The 21255-nt window shown below is 38.2% G+C and overlaps 1 long non-coding RNA gene across 1 annotated transcript in view; it reads right to left on the bottom strand.

Annotated features, from left to right (window-relative positions):
• Positions 1-17226: 17226 nt before the first annotated feature.
• LOC118146284 (uncharacterized) overlaps positions 17227-21255 on the bottom strand; it is a 164281-nt gene continuing 160252 nt past the window's right edge. The window contains exon 9 of the long non-coding RNA XR_004731906.3: positions 17227-17314. This is a non-coding gene — a long non-coding RNA (uncharacterized LOC118146284). The remainder of the gene's footprint in view (positions 17315-21255) is intronic.

The raw sequence follows: 21255 nt of genomic DNA, 5'->3' as shown, positions 1-21255 counted from the left end.
ACAATTATGTGCCTTGGGGTTGCTCTTCTTGAGGAATATCTTTGTGGTGTTCTCTGTATTACCTAGGGTTGAATATTGTCCTACTTTGCTAGGTTAGAAAAATTTTTCTGAATAATATCCTGAAGAATATTTTCAGCTTGGATTCATTCTCTCCGTCACATTCAGGTACACCTATCAAATGTAAATTTGGTCTTTTCACATAGTCCCACATTTCTTGGAGACTTTGCTCATTCCTTTTTATCCTTTTTTCTCTAATCTGGTCTTCTTGTTTTATTTCATTAAGTTGGACTTTGACCTCTGATATCCTTTCTTCTGCTTGATCAATTCGAGTGTTTAAACCTGTGCATACCTCTCGGAGTTCCCGTATTGTATTCTTCAGTTTCATTAATTCACTTATATTCCTCTCTAAATTGTCTATTCTCATTAGTATTTCGTCAAACCTTTTTTTCAAAGTTCTTAGTTTCTTTACATTGAGCTACAACATGTTCTTTTAACTCACAGAAGTTTCTTATTATTCATCTTCTGAAGCCTGATTCTGTTAATGGGATGCACTTGTTCTCCATCAAGCCTTGTTCCCTTGTTGATGAGGAACTGTGATCCTCTTTAGAGGGAGAGGCCTTCTGATTTTGAGTATTCTCAGCCTTTTTACACTGGTTTCTTTCCATCATTGTAAATTTATCCACCTGTTGTCTTTGTAATTACCAACTTTCAAATTAGGTCTCTGAGTGGACGTCCAAGTTGTTAATTCCCAGAACCAAAATATGAGCAAACTACTGCGCCGGCCAAAACAGCAACGTTAAGACTGATGGTGCTTTTCTGTCCGGGAATCTCCAGTCTGGCTTCCTTCTTGAGTCCGTAATAGGTGACTCTGCCTTCCCGGAGCTCCAAACCTCGGTCAGAAGGGGAACCAGTCCCGTTTACTCTGCACCAAGAGCTGCCACACCTAGGTGCCGGCAAAACTGCTGCACCAGCCACAGGAGTTGTGCTGGCGACCTGTGGGACTCCTTCACTGGGATTCTTCTGCTCTGTGAGTGACAAAAATTTGTCTGAAAGTGTGGCATCCTCTCGTTCTCAGCGCTTTCACTGGGAGCTGCAATCCCGAGATGTTAGCGATCAGCCATCTTGGATTGTTCTCAGAACCTCGTGTTTTTATATGACATATTACCATAAGTTGTAGTGGTGGTATTTGAACATGTTATGTTCATTTCCATTAAATGTACTATGTATAATTTTACATGGCATTCAGCACTTTTAGTTTAGGGGTATAGGAGGTAAGGAAAATACTATATGTTTGTTAATTTTTTCAGGCTATACAATATCTACCCACTGAATGTATTTTGATCCCATGTGGTTGCAAACACAAGAAAATTTTGAATGTGTAAGAGGAAAGTTTATAGCATAGACAGAATTTAACTTAGGATATTAACCTTTGTTAAATTAAAGTCATGAAAAGATATATCAGTGAACAGAAACTGGAAGGAAGATGTTAACTCTTCAATGAGTACAATCTGATCAATTATCACAGTCTTCATAAGATAGAATAGGTTACAGCATTTTGTAAGTCCGAAAAACATTTTGAGAAATTGTCTTGTATTGATCTGTATATGGCTGTGGATCTCAAACTTTAGTGTGCATCAGAATCATCCTGTTAACAGGTTAATATACAGGTTGCCATGGCCTACACTCAGAATTTCTCATTTAGTGTGTCTAGAACGGGGCCTGAGAATACACATTTTTAACAAGTTCACAGGTGACACTGACACTGCTCATCCAGGATCCATTTTGAGTAGCACTGCTCTACCATGAGCTATACATAAAATGGATGAAATGTAAGCAACTGCCACTAAAACAAGGCTAGTTTGCTTTGGTTCTATGAATACCAACTTGAGATACTACATCATATTTGATGGTGTATTAACCTTCCTGTTAAATTTTATAATAAAAAACTATGTCAATAAATTTTTGGATTTCTCTAAGAGAGGGCTTCTGGAGATATTTTGTTTAAAACTGGATGATTTAATTTTTACAGTCTATTCTGTGATTAGAGTAAATTAAATTAATGACATTATTTCTTCTAAATACTCCATAAGATCATAAAAATGTTAAGCATTGTGTTAATTTTGTTTAGATATTTCTCCAAAAAGTCACCATTTATTTAAATGATAAATGGTGGATTTTTAGAGAAATATCTAAATTATCTTATTGGATAAATTCAGAATTAAAAAAAAAGTTGATGAAACTATAATGCTTTAATGCAGTGTTTACTTCCTGCCTCTTATGGTAATGGTTGTCGCTATCATAAAAAAGAGTAGTTCATAGTAGTAGAATCACAAGTGACAGAGCATTATAGAAAGTGCTATATTTCAGAGAATGGAGTCTGACCTATATGACTGAAACATGGCCTTCCTGCCATAAATATCACATTGAATTCTGGAACAGTGCTTTATGAGGGCTATTTAGATTTTGAAGAAATATAGGGATAAGCAAGTATTCTCATTTTCTCTCATTCTTAACTCCAGTACCTCAAAATAGTTATGAAAACAACAACCACAAAAAAATACCTATATTGGTACTAGGATAAGCCTGCACTTACATATTTCAAAATGTACTGCTTGCTGCAATATAATTTAAATCCAATTAGAAGAGGGTTTGAAATATATTAAATGCTGTCATTGGTTGCATACTACCTTGGTGTACATATTGAATTATAAAATTACAAAAGTCCATGTTAGGATAATGTATGTAAATAGTCCCTTTTCAAAATAAGGATAAACATATAATGAATTTAACCTCAAGGGCAGAAGTTGCATCAATATAATATTAAAGAGAGGTAATTAATTTGGAGTCAATATTTTTACCAATATTATAAGCATAGCAGCACTGGGAAAATCATTTTCACTCATTCAAACAAAACAGTTAATGAGCATTTACTATAGTCCATCATTCCCTAGAAAAGTAGAGAACAAAAGCTTTAAGCACTGTCTTCATAGAATGTATGTTCTGGCAACGGTAGTTAAGGAACACATACAAAAATAAGAATGAGCATATCGCAAGGCCTACCTATAACAAAAATTGGGAAATAGGATAGAAAATGCTATTTTAGATAGGATGCTATTGATATATCATTGCTGATGAGACCTGAACCATAAAAGAGAGCAATGCAAAGATAAGTGAAAAGCATTCCAAATCAAGGGAACAGCTAGTTCAATAGATTTTGGGCTTGGGGTCTTCACACTCACAAAGAAGTCCAGCAAGGCTGGGCTATAATGAATAATACAGTGTGGGAGATGGAGTTGTGAATCACAGGTACCACATCACATAGGACATTATAAATAGACCATGAGATAGGGTTTGGACTTCATTAAAAATAAAATGAAAATCTACCATATTTATATTTTAAGCAGAAAGAACTGATAAGATTCAAATAGTTAAAAAGTTAATTCTGATGACTGTAGGAGGAACAAGAGAAGAAATTATCAAGATATAGTAGAACAAAAGAAGAAACATAGAGTATGTTTAAAGACGAAGAGTCATTCCAAAGTAAAGAAGCTGGTTTTAATAAGCCCAAATCCAATTTAGGTACTATTTTAGTAATTATCACTACAAAAATATTAATTATGCTTATTGCCTTCTGCCAATATTTCATTTGGCTTTGGGAATAGAAGCTAATTGCAGATTGATAATAGAATAGTATTCTGATCTAGTAAATGAATTATTATTTTAATTGTTCTCTGTATAAGCCATAATCACTGCAAGGTAATACAATTACACAGATAGTGAATTTTTTTACATTTTTATAATTGGTTAAAGACATCTTTCATAGGGATACCATGAACTTTGAATAATTTGATGTTTTTCCAATATGTGGAATTAATTATTTAAGAATTCACTAGCTGATTAATGATCAATAAGCTAATCTCAGTTTAAACCCATCTGTAACATTTAATGATCCTTAGCCATATTTCACTAAAACTCCAAACTGAAATAAAGACCTCTATTATGAAATTGATTTAGGCCTTGTCTATTCTAAACTCGCCAGTGAAAAATGATGGTGATACACAGTGTTCTCCCAGTGTACCCCAGAACCAAGAATAAAAGTGCTTCCTAAACAAGAATGAGTTATGGGATTTAATTCTAGCTTTGGCAATGATTCATTGGATAACCTTGGCAAAGTTACTTCAACATTCTCATGTGGTTTCCTAGTTGTAAATGGGGATATTAACCACTTGCCAGTGTAGTTCTAAGCTTGACTTATGGGATAGTAGTTGCTTACTAAGAATTTCAAAATACAATTGCAAACCTTGTGATAAGCTAGATACAGTGTTATAAGTACAAATAAACAGAAATATATAAGATAAATGAAAACATTTTTAAAAGATTTCATGTTCCAGGTACTAGGTAGATTGTGTGCAGGATATCAAGATGAACAAAACCCAGTTGATCAAAAGGACATCATTTTCAAGCGAAAGAGATAGGTTCCCATAAAAAGTAAATTTATAAACATTGTACATGATACTGAGAATGGCTTGCCATTAAAGCATAAGTCATGAAAGAGGGACCTTCATCTGTCTCATTCGGTATTTTCAACCCACCACTTGGAATGGTGCCTGGGTTTTTTGGTCATTCAATATTCATTTATTAAGGGAATATTTACAGCGTCTCTACTATGTATCAGGCACAGTTCCAGAGCTGGGGATATGAGCATGAACAAGTTAACACCCCTGACCTCAAACCCTTATTCATATCAGAGTAAGGGAGATGGGCAACAACAAATAAACAAAATATGAGGTATACTGTATAACATCAGGTAGTGGCAAGTGCTTTAAAGGAATGTTGAACACAGGATAAAACTGAGTGTTAAAGCCTGCTATTTTAGCTACCTGGAATACGGAAGACTTTTTCAACGAGGTCGCAGTTGAAGAGTGGTTTCAAAAGTATCAGTGACTGAAACATGAAAGTATATGAGGAAAATGTACTTTATGTACATTGTAAGCACAATGTATAGTATGTACTATGATATCAAGGACTTTGCCTAGCAAATACAAAGGCCCTGAGGTGGGGAATAGTTTGGCATATTGGAGGAGTGGCATATTCTTGTAGTTTATGGTAAGAGGGAGTAACATGATCTGACTTAGGTTCTTAAAATATCACTCTGACCCTAGGTAAGCAGTACTAGAATAGTGAAACCCATTAAAATGCTGCTACAGGGATGCAGGTAAGGGGCCTTAGCCGTTCATGTGGAAACCACTGATGTGTTAAAAAGTGCTCAGGTCTGCAATTTATATTTGACAGACACCTTGAAGTTAGAATGAGTGGGATTTTCTCTGGAGTTGATGTGGAAAAAATGAGGACTCAGATGCCTACTTTTGCGTTGTAAGCTATTGGATAGGGGTTTGCCATTTTGGAAGGATCAGATTATATAGAGAAATAAATAAAAGATCAATTTGTGAAATATTATAATTGAAAAGCCTTTGAAATATCCAAATGGATATTTAGAATATATTAGTCTGAGGCTCTAGGGTAAGATTAGGCTAGAAATGTAAATTTCATAGTCATTATCATATGGCTGCTATTAAAAGTCACAGAACTGGGTGAGGTCACCACAGAGGAGCTTGGAAAGAAAAAGAAACATAAATTGCAGGGAAATTCAACAAAAGAGACTGAGAGTGGCCAACACTATAGGAGAAAATCAATTGGTAAATTGCACCCTGGAAGCCCAATGTTGCAAATACTCTTGGAAAACAGTGTCCATATGGATTAGACACAAGAAGTGGGAAGTGGGAAGTGGCCACCATCCTTCAGACCACAGAATGGTAGATCCACTGAAAGCTTGCACCCTGCACCTGGAAAAGCTGCAGGCACTCAACACCATCCTTTGAGAGCAGCCTTGGGGGCTGAACCATGAAAAGCCACAGAGGCAGAGCTGCCCAAGGCCTTAGGAGTGCACTGCTTTCACCACTGCACCCTGGATGTGGATCATGGAGTCAAAGAAGATTATTTTGGAGCTTTAAGATTTAATGACTGCCTTACTGTATTTCTAACCCGTGTGAGGCCTGTAGTCCCTTTCTTTTGGCTGATTTCTCTCTATTTGGATAGGAATGTTTACCTAATGTCTACACTCCCATTGTGTCTTGGAAGTAAACAACGTGTTTTGATTTTACAGGCTCATAGGTGGATGGAACTCATTTTCAGATAAGAGTTTGGATTTGGGAATTGGAATTTTTGAGTTAATGTTGGAATGAGTTAAGATTTTGTTGGGACTATTGAGAAGGGATGATTATATTTTGAAATGTGAGGATATGAGCTTTGGGCTATTTACATTTATCACTTGTTTTTCAGAAACTCTTCTATAATGGGAGTAGAGGTGTCAAAATAGACACAAAATTCCAAGGATGAAATAATGGCAGAAGAAATATAACAAAATTTTAGGAGATAGCAGATAGGTAAAAGACAACCTAGCATGCCAGAAGGAGAGATTTAATTTAATGAAGAAACCTACAATCCATGTGTATTAGGCCATTCTTGCATTGCTATACAAACATATCTGAGATTGGGGACTTTATAAAGAAAAAAAATGCTTAATTGGTTTACAATTCTGCAGGCTTTATGGGAAAAAGGTACTGGCATCTGCTCAGCTTCTAGGGAAGCCTCAAGAAGCTTATAATCATGGCAGAATATGAAGGAGAATTAGGCATGTCATATGACAGAAGCAGGAGCAAGAGAGAGAGGGAGGGAGGTACCCCACATTTTTAAACACCCAGGTCTCACAAGAACTCAGTGCTGTGAGGATAACAGCAAAAGGATGGTGCTGAACCATTCATGAGAAATCCACTCCCACAATCCAATTACTTTCCAACAGGCCCCATCTCCAATACTGGGGATTAAAATTTACCATGAGATTTGGGGAGGGACAAATATGCTAACTCTGTCATTCCTTCCCTGGCCCTGATCAGGTGGGAGCTGGCAAAGCTGGAGGCATAGCTGCAAGCCAGGATATGAATGACAAGGTGCATGAGCTGCAGTGGCACCCAGTGCTCTGCACTATCCATAGACTGGAATGGTTGCTTTTGCACTACCACTTCCAAATCTCACACAATTTTTTTTTTCTGCCTGTTGTAATCTAGTATGTGAGATGGGAGGAAAATATTGTTCCAGGTATATTAATCTGTTTTCACACTGCTGATAAACACATACTTGAGACTGGGTAATTTATGAAGAAAAAGAAGTTTAATGGATTCATAGTTTCACATGCCTGGGGAGGCCTCACAATCATAGCAGAAGATGAAGGAAGAACAAAGGAAATTTTTACGTGGTGGACAGTGAAGAGAGAGCAGAACCAAGCACAATGAGAGCATAACCAAGGCAATGAGAGAGAATGAGAACCAACCAAAAGGGGTTTTCCCTTATAAAACCATCAAATCTCCTGAGACTTATTCACTACCATGAAAACAGTATGGGGAAAACCACCCACATGATCCAATTCTCTCCCACCAGGTCCTTCCTGCAACACGTGGGAATTATGGAAGCTACAATTAAAGATGAGATTTGAGTGAGATCACAGCCAAACCATATTACTAGGGGTTAGCCAAGTCCTTATTAGCAATCACCCACAAAGGATGCCTCATAAGCCTTGTCAGATGTTCCAGGCCTTGAAAAAAAATCCATGCAACCTGTTTCTGGAAAATTCTGGACAATATACTCTACTGAAGCTAAAGAGTGAACCACCATTAAGAAAGATGTAGAATTCAGAACACAGGGGAGGAGGACTCAAGATGGCGCTGTGAGAACAACCCAGGATTGGAGCTCTTCTCATTGAATCCGCAAACGGTGAGTCAGAGCGGCATTTCCAGACTGATCTTTGTTGCCCACAGAACGGGGAAACTCCCAAGTATAAAAAAGACACGGGATGCCAGGCAGTAGGTCTGCCTGGCGAAGCCGGCAGCCGGGGCGGCGGCGGCCGGCCCTACCCAGCAATCCCCACAGGGCACGCTTGTCCAGGTGCCCTGTTGAACCGGCAACCTGAGACTTGAGAGGGCTGGAATTGAGACTGAACGAGACTTGGACAGTAGGCCAGCCCAGGGGATTGCAGGGATTGGGATACCCAATGGGACGAACAAAACTGCGATTTCAAACTATCCCGAGCAGACAGTCCGAGACGCTCTGTGGGGGAGGGGCGTCCACCACTACCGAGGCAACCCGCCCCAACTGAGATACAAGCCCACTGCTGAGGCAGCCAGCCGTTGCCGAGGCAACCCGCCCCAACTGAGATACACGCCCATTGCTGACGCAGCCAGCCGTTGCCGAGGCAACCCGTCCCTACTGAGATACACGCCCACTGCTGACGCAGCCTGCCGTTGCTGAGGCAACACGCTACAACGAAGAGACTCCGCCGCAGGGCGTGGCGGAGACCACAGCAGAGCCGGCAGGAACAGCGCGAATCACACAACAGCAGGGCGGAGCCTCGACAGCCAAACAGTGGCTAGTCTGCCTCCTATCTGGGCAGGACACCTGATTGGACATCCAAAAATAAAGCCCAAACCCCTCAACACAGAGCATTTGAGGAAAAAAAAAAAAAAAAGGGTTTTTTAATGAGCTCTGTTGCAGCAGAATCAAACATAGCAGCCTAACAGCCCTGAATGAACAACAGAGTGCACAGCTCAGCAATTAAACCCCTATAAAGTACAAACTGTCTCCTCAAGCAGCTCCCTGACCCCTCTATATCCAAAAGACTGACATTAGGCAGGCATCATCCTGGGACAAAGAGAGCAGAAAAAGAAACTGGTAGCATCCCTCGCTGTGCCACAGCTACTAGAGGTGCACCCCAGACAAGCAGGGTCTGGAGCGGACCTCAGCAGTCGTACAGCGAAGGGGCTAGACTGGTAGAAGGAAAACCAAGCAACAGAAATACTTCATCATCAACATTCTGGGTGTCCACTCAGAGACCCAAACGAAAAGTCAGCAACTACGCAGACGACCAGCGGACAAATCCACAAAGATGGGAAGAAACCAGCGCAAAAAGGAGGAAAACACCCGAAACCAGAAAACCTCGCCTCCTAGAAAGGACCAAAACTCCTCACCAGCAAGGGAGCAAAGCTGGACGGAGAATGACTGTGACGAAATGACGGAATTAGACTTCAGAAGATGGATAATGAGAAACTTTTGTGAGCTAAAAGATCATGTATTAAATCAATGCAAAGAAACTAAGAACCTTGAAAAAAGATTTGAAAAAAGATTCGAGGAAATGATAACAAGAATGGATACCTTAGAAAGGAATATGAATGAATTAAAGGAGCTGAAAAACACAATACGAGAACTTCGCGAAGCAAACACAAGTTTCAATAGCCGAATTGACCAAGCAGAAGAAAGAATATCTGAAGTCGAAGACCAACTCAATGAAATAAAACGAGAAACCAAGATCAGAGAAAAAAGCGCAAAAAGGAATGAACAAAGTCTCCAAGAAATGTGGGACTATGTGAAAAGACCTAACTTACGTTTGATAGGTGTACCAGAAGGGGACGAAGAGAATGAATCCCAGCTGGAAAATACTCTTCAGGACATCATCCAGGAAAATTTCCCCCACCTAGCAAGACAGGCCAACACTCAATTGCAGGAAATACAGAGAACACCACAAAGATATTTCGCAAGAAGAGCAACCCCAAGGCACATAATCGTCAGATTCAACAGGGTTGAAATAAAGGAGAGAATACTAAGGGCAGCCAGAGAGAAAGGTCGGGTCACCCACAAAGGGAAGCCCATCAGACTCACAGCAGATCTCTCGGCAGAAACACTACAAGCCAGAAGAGAGTGGGGGCCAATATTCAACATTCTTAAAGAAAAGAACTTTCAACCCAGAATTTCATATCCAGCCAAACTGAGCTTCAGAAGTGAAGGAAGAATAAAATCCTTTGCGAACAAGCAAGTACTCAGAGATTTTGTCACCACCAGGCCTGCTTTACAAGAGCTCCTGAAAGAGGCACTACACATAGAAAGGAACAAGCAGTACCAGTCATTCCAAAAACATACCAAATACTAAAGAGCATCAACAAAATGAAGATTCTGCATCAACTATCGGTCAAAACAGCCAGCTAGCATCAAAATGGCAGTAGCAAATTCACACATAACAATATTAACCCTAAATGTAAATGGAATAAATGCACCAATCAAAAGACACAGACTGGCAAATTGGATAAAAATCCAAAACCCATCAGTGTGCTGTATCCAGGAAACCCATCTCACATGCAAGGATACACAAAGGCTCAAAATAAAGGGATGGAGGAAGATTTACCAAGCTAATGGAAAGCAAAAAAAAGCAGGAGTTGCAATTCTCATCTCTGATAAAATAGACTTTAAAGCAACAAAGATCAAAAGAGACAAAGAAGGCCATTACATAATGGTAAAAGGATCGATACAACAAGAAGAGCTAACGATCCTAAACATATGTGGACCCAACACAGGAGCACCCAGATACATAAGGCAAGTTCTTAATGACTTACAGAAGGACTTAGACTCCCACACAATAATAGTGGGAGACTTTAACACTCCACTGTCAATACCAGACAGATCAACCAGACAGAAAATCAACAAGGATATCCAGGGCTTGAACTCAGACCTGGAGCAAGCAAACCTGGTGGACATTTACAGAACTCTCCACCCCAAATCCACAGAATACACATTTTTCTCAGCACCACATCACACCTACTCTAAAGTAGACCACATAATTGGAAGTAAAGCACTGCTCAACAAATGCAAAACAACTGAAATCATAACAAACAGCCTCTCAGACCATAGTGCAATCAAGTTAGAACTCAGAATTCAGAAACCGACCCAGAACCGCACAGCTTCATGGAAACTAAACAACTGGCTCTTGAATGTTGACTGGGTAAACAACGAAATGAAGGCAGAAATAAAGAAGTTCTTCGAAACCAATGAGAACGAAGACACAACATGCCAGAATCTCTGGGACACATTTAAAGCAGTCTCTAGAGGAAAGTATATAGCAATAAGTGCCCATATGAGGAGAATGGAGAGATCCAAAATTGACACCCTATCGTCAAAATTGAAAGAGCTAGAGGAGCAAGATCAAAAAAACTCAAAACCCAGCAGAAGACAAGAAATTACTAAGATCAGAGCTGAGCTGAAGGAGATTGAGACACGAAAAACCCTTCAAAAAATCAATAAATCCAAGAGCTGGTTTTTTGAAAAGATCAACAAAATAGACAGACCACTAGCCAGATTGATTAAAAAGAAAAGAGAGAACAACCAAATAGATGCAATAAAAAATGATAAAGGGGAAATCACCACAGATTCCACAGAAATTCAAACCATCATCAGAGAATATTACAAACAACTATGCGCATAAACTAGTAAACCTGGAAGAAATGGATAAATTCCTGGACTCCTGTGTCCTCCCAAGCCTAAACCAGGAGGAAGCTGAAACTATGAATAGACCAATAACAAGGTCTGACGTCGAGGCAGCAATTAAGAGCCTACCTCACAAAAAAAGCCCAGGTCCAGACGGGTTCACAGCCGAATTCTACCAGACACACAAGGAGGAGCTGGTACCATTCCTTCTAAAACTATTTCAAACAATCCAAAAAGAGGGAATCCTTCCCAAATCATTTTATGAGACCAACATCATCCTGATACCAAAACCCGGCAGAGACCCAACAAGAAAAGAAAACTTCAGGCCAATATCCATGATGAACATAGATGCAAAAATCTTCAATAAAATATTGGCAAGCCGATTGCAACAGCAAATCAAAAAACTTATTCATCATGATCAAGTAGGATTCATCCCAGGGATGCAAGGCTGGTTCAACATACGCAAGTCTATCAACGTAATTCACCACATAAACAGAACCAAAAACAAAAACCACATGATTATCTCAATTGACGCAGAGAAGGCATTTGACAAAATTCAACAGCCCTTTATGGTAAAAACCCTCAATAAACTCGGTATCGATGGAACGTATCTCAAAGTAATAAAAGCTATTTATGACAAACCAACAGCCAATATCATACTGAATGGGCAAAAACTGGAAGCATTCCCTTTGAAATCTGGCACTAGACAAGGATGTCCTCTCTCACCACTCCTATTCAATATAGTACTGGAAATTCTAGCCAGAGCAATCAGGCAAGAAAAATAAATAAAGGGTATTCAAATAGGAAAGGTGGAAGCCAAACTGTCTCTATTTGCAGACGACATGATAGTATACCTAGAAGACCCCATTGCCTCAGCCCAAAAACTCCTGAAACTGATAAACAACTTCAGCAAAGTCTCAGGATATAAAATCAATGTGCAAAAATCACAAGCATTCGTCTACACCAATAACAGACTTAAAGAAAGCCAAATCAAGAGCGAACTGCCATTCACAATTGCTACAAAAAGAATAAAATACCTTGGAATACAACTCACAAGGAACGTAAGGGACCTCTTCAAGGAGAACTACAAACCACTGCTCAACGAAATCAGAGAGGACACAAACAGATGGAGAAACATTCCATGTTCATGGTTAGGAAGAATTAATATTGTGAAAATGGCTATACTGCCCAAAGTAATTTACAGAATCAACGCTATCCCCATCAAGCTACCGTTGACTTTCTTCACAGAACTGGAAAAAACCACCATGAACTTCATATGGAACCAAAAGAGAGCCCGCATAGCCAAGTCAATTCTAAGCAAAAAGAACACAGCGGGGGGCATCACACCAGCGGTTTTCAAACTATACTACAAGGCTACAGTAATCAAAACAGCATGGTACTGGTACCAAAACAGAGATATAGACCAATGGAACAAAACAGAGGCACCAGAGGCAACACAACATACATACAACTATACAATCTTTGATAAACCTGACAAAAACAAGCAATGGGGCAACGATTCCATCTTTAACAAATGGTGTTGGGAAAACTGGCTAGCCATGTGCAGAAAGCAGAAACTGGACCCCTTCCTGACACCTGACACTAAAATTAACTCCAGATGGATTAAAGACTTAAACATAAGACCTGGCACCATAAAAACCCTAGAAGGAAATCTAGGCAAAACCATCCAGGACATAGGAGAAGGCAAGGACTTCATGAACAAAACACCAAAAGCATTGGCAACAAAAGCCAAAATAGACAAATGGGACCTAATGAAACTCCACAGCTTCTGCACGGCAAAAGAAACAGTCACTAGAGTGGATCGGCAACCAACAGAATGGGAAAAAATTTTCGCAGTCTACCCATCTGACAAAGGGCTGATATCCAGAATTTACAAACAACTCAAGCAGATTTACAGGAAAAAAACAAACAAGCCCATTCAAAAGTGGGCAAAGGATATGAACAGATACTTTACGAAAGAAGACATATATGAGGCCAACAATCATATGAAAAAATGCTCATCGTCACTGGTCATCAGAGAGATGCAAATCAAAACCACATTGAGATACCATCTCACGCCAGTTAGAATGGCGATCATTAAAAAATCTGGAGACAACAGATGCTGGAGAGGATGTGGAGAAAAAGGAACACTTTTACACTGTTGGTGGGAGTGTAAATTAGTTCAACCATTGTGGAAGACAGTGTGGCGATTCCTCAAGGCCTTAGAAATAGAAATTCCATTTGACCCAGCAATCCCATTACTGGGTATATATCCAAAAGACTATAAATCGTTCTACTATAAGGACACATGTACACGAATGTTCATTGCAGCACTGTTTACAATAGCAAAGACCTGGAATCAACCCAAATGCCCATTGATAATAGACTGGATTGGAAAAATGTGGCACATATACACCATGGAATATTATGCAGCAATCAGAAATGATGAGTTCCTGTCATTTGTAGGGACATGGATGAATCTGGAGAACATCATCCTCAGCAAACTGACACAAGAACAGAAAATGAAACACCGCATATTCTCACTCATAGGTGATGAAAAATGAGAACACATGGACACAGAAAGGGGAGTACTAAACACTGGGGTCTATTGGGTGGAAAAGGGGAGGGCAAGTGGGAGGGGGAGGTGGGGAGGGATAGCCTGGGGAGAAATGCCAAATGTGGGTGAAGGGGAGAAGAAAAGCAAAGCACACTGCCATGTGTGTACCTACGCAACTGTCTTGCATGCTCTGCTCATGTACCCCAAAACCTATAATCCAATAAAAAATTTAAAAAAAAAAAAGAACACAGAGGATCAGTACATCAGAGAGGTTGTGGAACTCCTCAGGAAGATGTGGAGGAATGCTCAAGAACAGCATCATGTTTCAGAGCATCTAATCCAGATTAGGGCCAAAAGGACTCTAGGAAAGTGTTCAGGAAAATATATTAGAAATAGCAGATTTTCTTGATATATTTTAATCATGTTGAGAGGAAATTTAATAAACTGACAGATATCTTGAGAATGAATTAATAATAGATATGTAGAAAATGGATCAAACAAAGAAGAGAAAAAGAGACAATATAAAAGACACTAGAGAAAAATAGAAAGTGACTCAGGTGTGATTAAGTTTTAAATCCCAGACTAATGTCAGTAAATATTAATTAACCAAAACGTGATGATATTGGGAAGATAGCATGAAAGAAATTGTGAATACAGCATGGATAATTGTTACCAAAATGCCAGGGGTTTGCTGTAGGACCCACTGCTTGCCACAGAGAAAGCCAATCACAGAGAAGAAAGTGTTTCATTAGTATTACCTCAACCAAGAGAACAGAAGATAAGTCTCAAATTCCTCTCTTTTACCAACTAAAATTGGAAGTTTATACAGTGGGGAAGCAGTGTACTGTGCAGGAAAATAGAAATTAGGAAGGGGTAAGGAAGACAAATAAAGGATCTGGCAGCTCCTTGTATCGATGTGATGATCTGGTGTTTCAGTCCCTTGGCTGAGAGTAGGTTTCCTGAGGAAGGAATGAGACACACGCCATTTCAAGTTTTAAGACAGGGAATGTCAAGTTATATGTTTATTTTAAAAACATGTGAAGATCACTTTGACGGGTCCAATGGCCCAGTTTCATAGACAAGACATAGGAAAAGATTGTGGCATTTAGAAACATGATGGAAAAAATAGAAGAAATAGCTAAAAACATTGAAAGTGGTCATCAGGGTGTGGTAGTGAATTTCTACTTTTGTTAAAATTCTTGCTGTAAATATTGAGCTTTAAAATTATATACTTAAGGTGTTTTATACTTAAGGTTTTTTTTTTTTTTTAATGTGAGGAAAAAGGCAGTAGGGAACAACTCAGCTGCTGAGAGGTCATCCCCTGGGATTGACAGTATGGAAGTTTCAAAGTTTGTGATGGTAGCTTCTTCAGAAAAGTGTGAAAAAAAAAGTCAGAGTCGTTTGTGTGCAGGAGCCACAAGAACAAAGTGGAAACATAAGGGCCTCTTTTCAGGGATTTTTGACCTAAAAGGGAGAATAGAAATGACAATCTCTTTGTGATAAAATACTTTGATTTATTTTTATTGGTAGAATTATTTAAGAAGAGAATGCTACAACTTGTTTATATGCTGATGGAAAGAAACCTGAAGAGGGAGACAAGAAGAGAGGGGCAATGACTACAGCAAGTTCTTTGATTGACAAGATAACATAGGATTGTCTTCACTGTGAGATGGAAGTGTTGGCCCATCTCTCTCAGCCTGTTCTAATTCATCAGTCTTTCACCTAAACTACTGCAATAATCCTCTCTTGTTTACAACAGTCTTATCCCAACACAGCATCCAGAGTGGTCAGCTTATAATGTAAATTCAGATCAGGTCGGTCTTCTGTCTTCAACCTCACAATAACTTCTCTTCTCATTGGGATTAAATTCAAAACTCTAATATTTGCTTATATATATTTCTGGAATCTGGTTCCCAATCACCTTTCTGATCATTTCTTCTCTTATTACCATCAAGTTTCCTCTCACTCACTCAACTTCAGCCTCATTAGTCTTCTTGTGCAATTTTGAACTTGCCAGGAGATACCGTGTCTTTTGGTCCTGCACTGGTTCTGTCTTTGTCATTTACTCTTTCTCATAGTGTCCATATGGGTCACTTCAAGCCTTTGCTCAGGTGTCACCTTCTCAGTGAGGCTTTGTAGGATTATCTTCTCTAAATCATCAGTGCTGCTCCCCCCATCTCCACGAAACTTCAATCCCCTATTCCTATCCTATAAACATTCAATTGCCTTTTGAAAGTTAAGCCTGAACTCTGCAGGCTCATTTAAAACTTAGGGTCATACATTTTAGGTGTAATTAGTCAGTGTGTTTGTGTGTTTTTCTGCAGCTGCATCCAGGAATGGAGAAACAAGAATGGATTTAGGCAGGATTGGGGTTTGCAACAAAATAAATAGGGATATAAGAATGGCAAAGGAGCAAGGCTGAACATGATGGTTGTGATAGTGGACTATCTAACCCAAATTATGTTGGGAGAGTGAGCATTATACAGAAAAATTGTGATAGCATCAGTGGAGGTCCTAGTGGAAGTTAGTATTGGAGACTGAATGACAAGAGTGGGAGTCCATAATGTTTTATCCTGGAGTGCTATAATTACTGATAATGGTGAGCTCTAGGGTTGCATGCAACTGGTAAGGGAAGAATGCCTCATGTGAGCATTTATACAACTCTAGTAAATAGACTGTGCATGCTCCTTCCGCAACTGCTAGCAGGTCACTGTGCATGGGGACAGCCGACCCCCAGGGAAGAATCAGGGGAGAAGGGACACAAGACCCCAGAACCATGCCAACATATAAAACTCCAAGTCAAAAAGAAAAACCATGTACTTGTCTTTCAAGTCACCCATATGGCCCTCTTCCAAGCGTACTTTCCTTCCTTATGTCCCTATAAAGCTTTTTAATAAACTTTGATTCCTGCTTTAAAACTTCCTTCCATCTCTTCTTCAACTTATGCCTCATTGATCAAATTATTTCTGCTAAGGGGCAAGAATTGAGGTTGCTGCACACCCATATGGAGTCAATACCAGTAATATAAAGAGTGGAAAAAAAAGAAAACAAATATATTTAAATAATAAAATATCCAGTCACAGTGGTTTTCAAATATTCACAATATTTGCTACACAGGTAAGATACAATGGCTGCTATTAAAACCCAGCTCTTCTGGCTCCCGTCTGGTTTGATTACTAGTATCCTCATGGCTATATCATCCAATTCAATTGGCATGAGAAAGGGTTAAACATCAGTTGGCAAATGTAAAATATTTTGAAGCTTCTTCAAAAGAGGCATCTACAAACACTGAAATTATCTTGAAATGATTTACTTACAGGTATTATTTTCAAAGAGCATGATTATTTATATAGCAATATTCTGGCAGAGAATCACATGGCACCTGTTTTCCTCTCTCTGCAAACAGGGAAAAAATACTGACTTTAGTTTGGAATTAATCACTTTGATATACTTCTGCAACACATTCTTCATCATCTTCATATTATAATACAAGTAGCACCTCTGAATTGAAGGCATTTCACTAAGGAAAAAAAAGCATAAACACTCACACACAGAAGGAGCAGTAGCAAATTAGAGCAAATCAGCAAGCAAACTATAAGAGGCTTCTTCACAGCATTGAAATACAACTCGGCTTAGATTAGTTCAACTGAATTCTTTTATACAACAGCTTAACCTATACTTGCTTTGGTCTTAATTTCTAATTAACGTTAAGTGATTCTGCTGATGCCACTGATGAATAACAAAAGCACAAGTTGATGGGTAAACATAATTAATAACCATATGCAGCATCTTTGTAAACTAAAAGGAAAATAAAATTTGCAAATGAATAAAATAAGAAATTCACCATTTTATTAATGCAAATGTAGAGGCAAAAGTAAAACTGAACTAAAAATTTCTTCCGTCGACAAATCAGGTTTGTTTGGATAAAATAATTGAAGCCAAGAAACAAGATACTTATTGTTTCTATAGTAGTGTTCTTAAAATGTGGTTCTGTTATACCAGATAATCTAAGAAAATGAAATCTAAAATCTAGGCTTTCCACTTCACAGTGCTATTATTAAGAATACAAAGAATGAATAAAAGCATATATGTGTGTGTGTGTGTGTGTGTGTGTGTGTGTGTGTGTGTGTGTGTGTATAGATATAGATATATATATATGATAATACAGACAACAACAAACAAGAGAAATTCCATCACAGGACGTTCCATTGTGACCAAAATTGATGAGTTCATTTTAAAATAAAAGTGTCTTGTTGATTTTGAACTCTTGAACTCTATCAAGACACGGAGAATTTAAATGCTGACATGGATTCTCATAAGTTGTAGACATTGTGCTAGGAAATCTCTTGATGATCAGAAAGGAATTATGTAGAAATGTCTAGTGAAGGTTTGGAAAACCTGAGTGCTAACAGGAGCTTCTTAGATATGTTTGTGGTTGTGTTAGTGATACATGTTCAGATGTGGGTAGCTGTCATGACTTTTTAAAAATGTTTGTAAAACATACATTGTGTGAACCATTCTGTTTTCTTATAAGAAAAAGCATAATTATGAAAGTCTAAACTTCCCTTTTTTCTTCAATAAAAAATGTAATGGAAAATGTAATGTGGAAAATGAAAGCCATTTAGAAACTTTAAGTGAAAGAAATAGTAGATAAATAATATAAGCTATATATTACTAAAGTTAAGGAAAGATTTGTATCTCCAGAGTTAAAACATGGTTAACAGAAAGAAAAATCTAAACATAGTAGTGATATTTCAGAACTTAAAGGATTAAAAATAAGTAGAGAGGGCAAAAATTTTGTGAATAAAGATCAAATTTGCATCAGATACTTGTCTCATTGGCAACAATGGTGGTTAAAATACGATAGCTTTAAAATTCTTTAAAATTCATAAACAACCTCAGTAGCATTCAAGGACCAGGGGAAAATAAAAACATTTTTGGCTGTTCGAAAAACAAAGCAAGATAACAGGTTTTTGCTTCAGCCTTGATTCATCAAATAAAGGACAGTGCAAGAGAACGATGTAGGAACAGGTAGTTTATTGTGGGGAAAAATGACAAGGAGCAGAGTAGGAGACAGGAACAAAGGCCGTAGGGTGGAGAAGGACAATCTAGGGATGTATTTTTATTTTGTGTTGAGTAAATTCTGATTTCAGTAACATAAGTTCAATTATTTTAACTGCAGAGTTCAATACATTTTCAGTTATATCTACACCCATGTAATAACACCGAGTTAAGATAAAAATTATTTCCAGTATTCCTTGTGGGGATGTTTTCCTTGTGGCTGAAATTTTCCATATTCCAATTATTTCTATAAATTTCCCTTGGAGCTTAAATTCTATGCACATCCCAGTATTCTAATTTGCATCATTATTGATGAGGTTTCTTCAATTTGAATATTTTCTGGTGGCCTATATTCAATATCATTTGATACCTATATTCAATATCACCAATTCTATTGTTTGCTGTTAAATCCATCTACTAAGTTCTTAATTTTAACATTGTGCATTTTTGAATGTTGATTTTATACTTTTTTATAGTTTATAATTTTTCTATCAAAATGCTTACTTTCTTCCCTTTTGTCTGTCTTTTCTTATATTTTCTTTGACATATTTAATATGGTTATTTTAATATCCTTCTCTGCAAATTCCAATATCAGAGTTACCTGTTTGTCTCTTCCACTTGTTGATTTCTAATCAATTTTGAATCTAATTAATTAGTTTTTTATTAAGTCTTATAACTTCTTATTGGATGTCAGGCACACACAATTATGATAGAAGAATTATAGAGACTGTGAAAGACCTTATTCTCCAAAGAGGTTAAAGCTTCTTTAGTCAGGAGGATCACCTTGACCCTGTAGAGAATTACACTCAGGTTTCATTGCAACTGATTTGTTTAATGTTGCCCTTATGCCTATGGTTTTTTCTGCCCTTTGGAGATTTTCAATAAAAACCTGAGGTTTTTACCAAGGCCCTTTTTACCTGGAGGAATGTGTGCTTCAAAACACTTCTTTTCCAGTGGTGGCAGCTTCTAAAATCTTTGGTATGCTTTTTGCAAAGGATTTCTTGAAGTTGCACCTTGTTGCTTTCCATTGGATTTCTTAAAGCTGCACTTGGCATGTACATAGTTTATGACTTAGACAACAATTTATGGGGAACTTTAATGTAAATTTTGGATTTCTGTGACTTTCTTCTCTTGGGAATTTAAACATACCCTCTACCCCCACCCCAAGTTCCCTCACTACCCCAATTTCCAACCATTGTTGCATTCCTAACATCTGACCTCCTTCTTCAGTCTGGTAAGATTGTCATTGTCTGCCTGGACTTTATCTTTCTGAGCACAAAGGAGAAAGTCAGGTACATCTGGAGTACACCATGGAAAGTTTTCTTTTTTTAAGGATCATATTACCCCTAATGTTTTTATTCTTATATTGATCTCTAATGCCTTCAGTTAGAGTTTATAATTTTCCCCATAATTTATTCAGTTTTTGTAAGTATTGCCAGCATTAGGGTTTGTCTAAAGTTTTCCATTTCTTATCAGCCACCAAATCCGATTTCTTTTGCTCATTAAATATCTTCTAAAAATCTTAGGACTCTTTCCCTTTTCACTCCACTCCACTGTCGCACTACCCATATTGAAGCTTCCATAAGCTCTTGCATACATTTTACTAAGCCTCCTGACTTCCCTTTTTTTGCCTCCTGCACCCTACCTGTTCTTTGCCTTACACTTGGAGTACATTCTTCCAAGCTGAATGCTAATCTCTTAACTCCTGTCTCCCACTATTGCAGGTATGTTGATAATTGATTTGGAAAGGATTTTTTTGTCCATGGTATGAATTTTGATACATTTTCTTTTAAATTTTAGGACATATCAAATGTCCTTGAAATGTCTAGAAGAAATTATATTGAAAAGATCTGATTGGGAGATGTAGTCATCAGGCAAAGATTTAATTCACACTGATGAGTCCCCCTGTGTAGGAACCAAGAACGTATTTCAATGAGGTAATATCAACCACCCCTTAGCTGGAAGTAGCAGCAGTTTAGATGAAAGATGGGAAGTAAACTGGGGAAAAATAAAAATTTCAAAAACTATGCCCAGTATGTGGCAGCTGGGGATAGGAATTATGTCTGAAGATAAACATGGGCATTGGTGCAATAATCTCCCCAAAATGCTCCTCACTGAACCTCTGCAGAAGAGTTGCAGAATTCAAAGAAGTTTCAGAAAAAGTATTCCAAAGGGTACACCTTCAGATGGTTTCTTCCTTTCTCCCCAAACCATGTATAAGCTTAATTTTCATAATGACCAGGGTTGCAAGAATGTGTTAACCAGGGGATAGCTGC

The sequence above is a fragment of the Callithrix jacchus genome, chromosome 12, assembly GCF_049354715.1.
Source record: "Callithrix jacchus isolate 240 chromosome 12, calJac240_pri, whole genome shotgun sequence".
Lineage (NCBI taxonomy): Eukaryota > Metazoa > Chordata > Mammalia > Primates > Cebidae > Callithrix > Callithrix jacchus.
The sequence above is the reverse complement of the archived record's forward strand: the minus strand, read 5'-3'. Positions and strand labels throughout refer to the sequence as shown.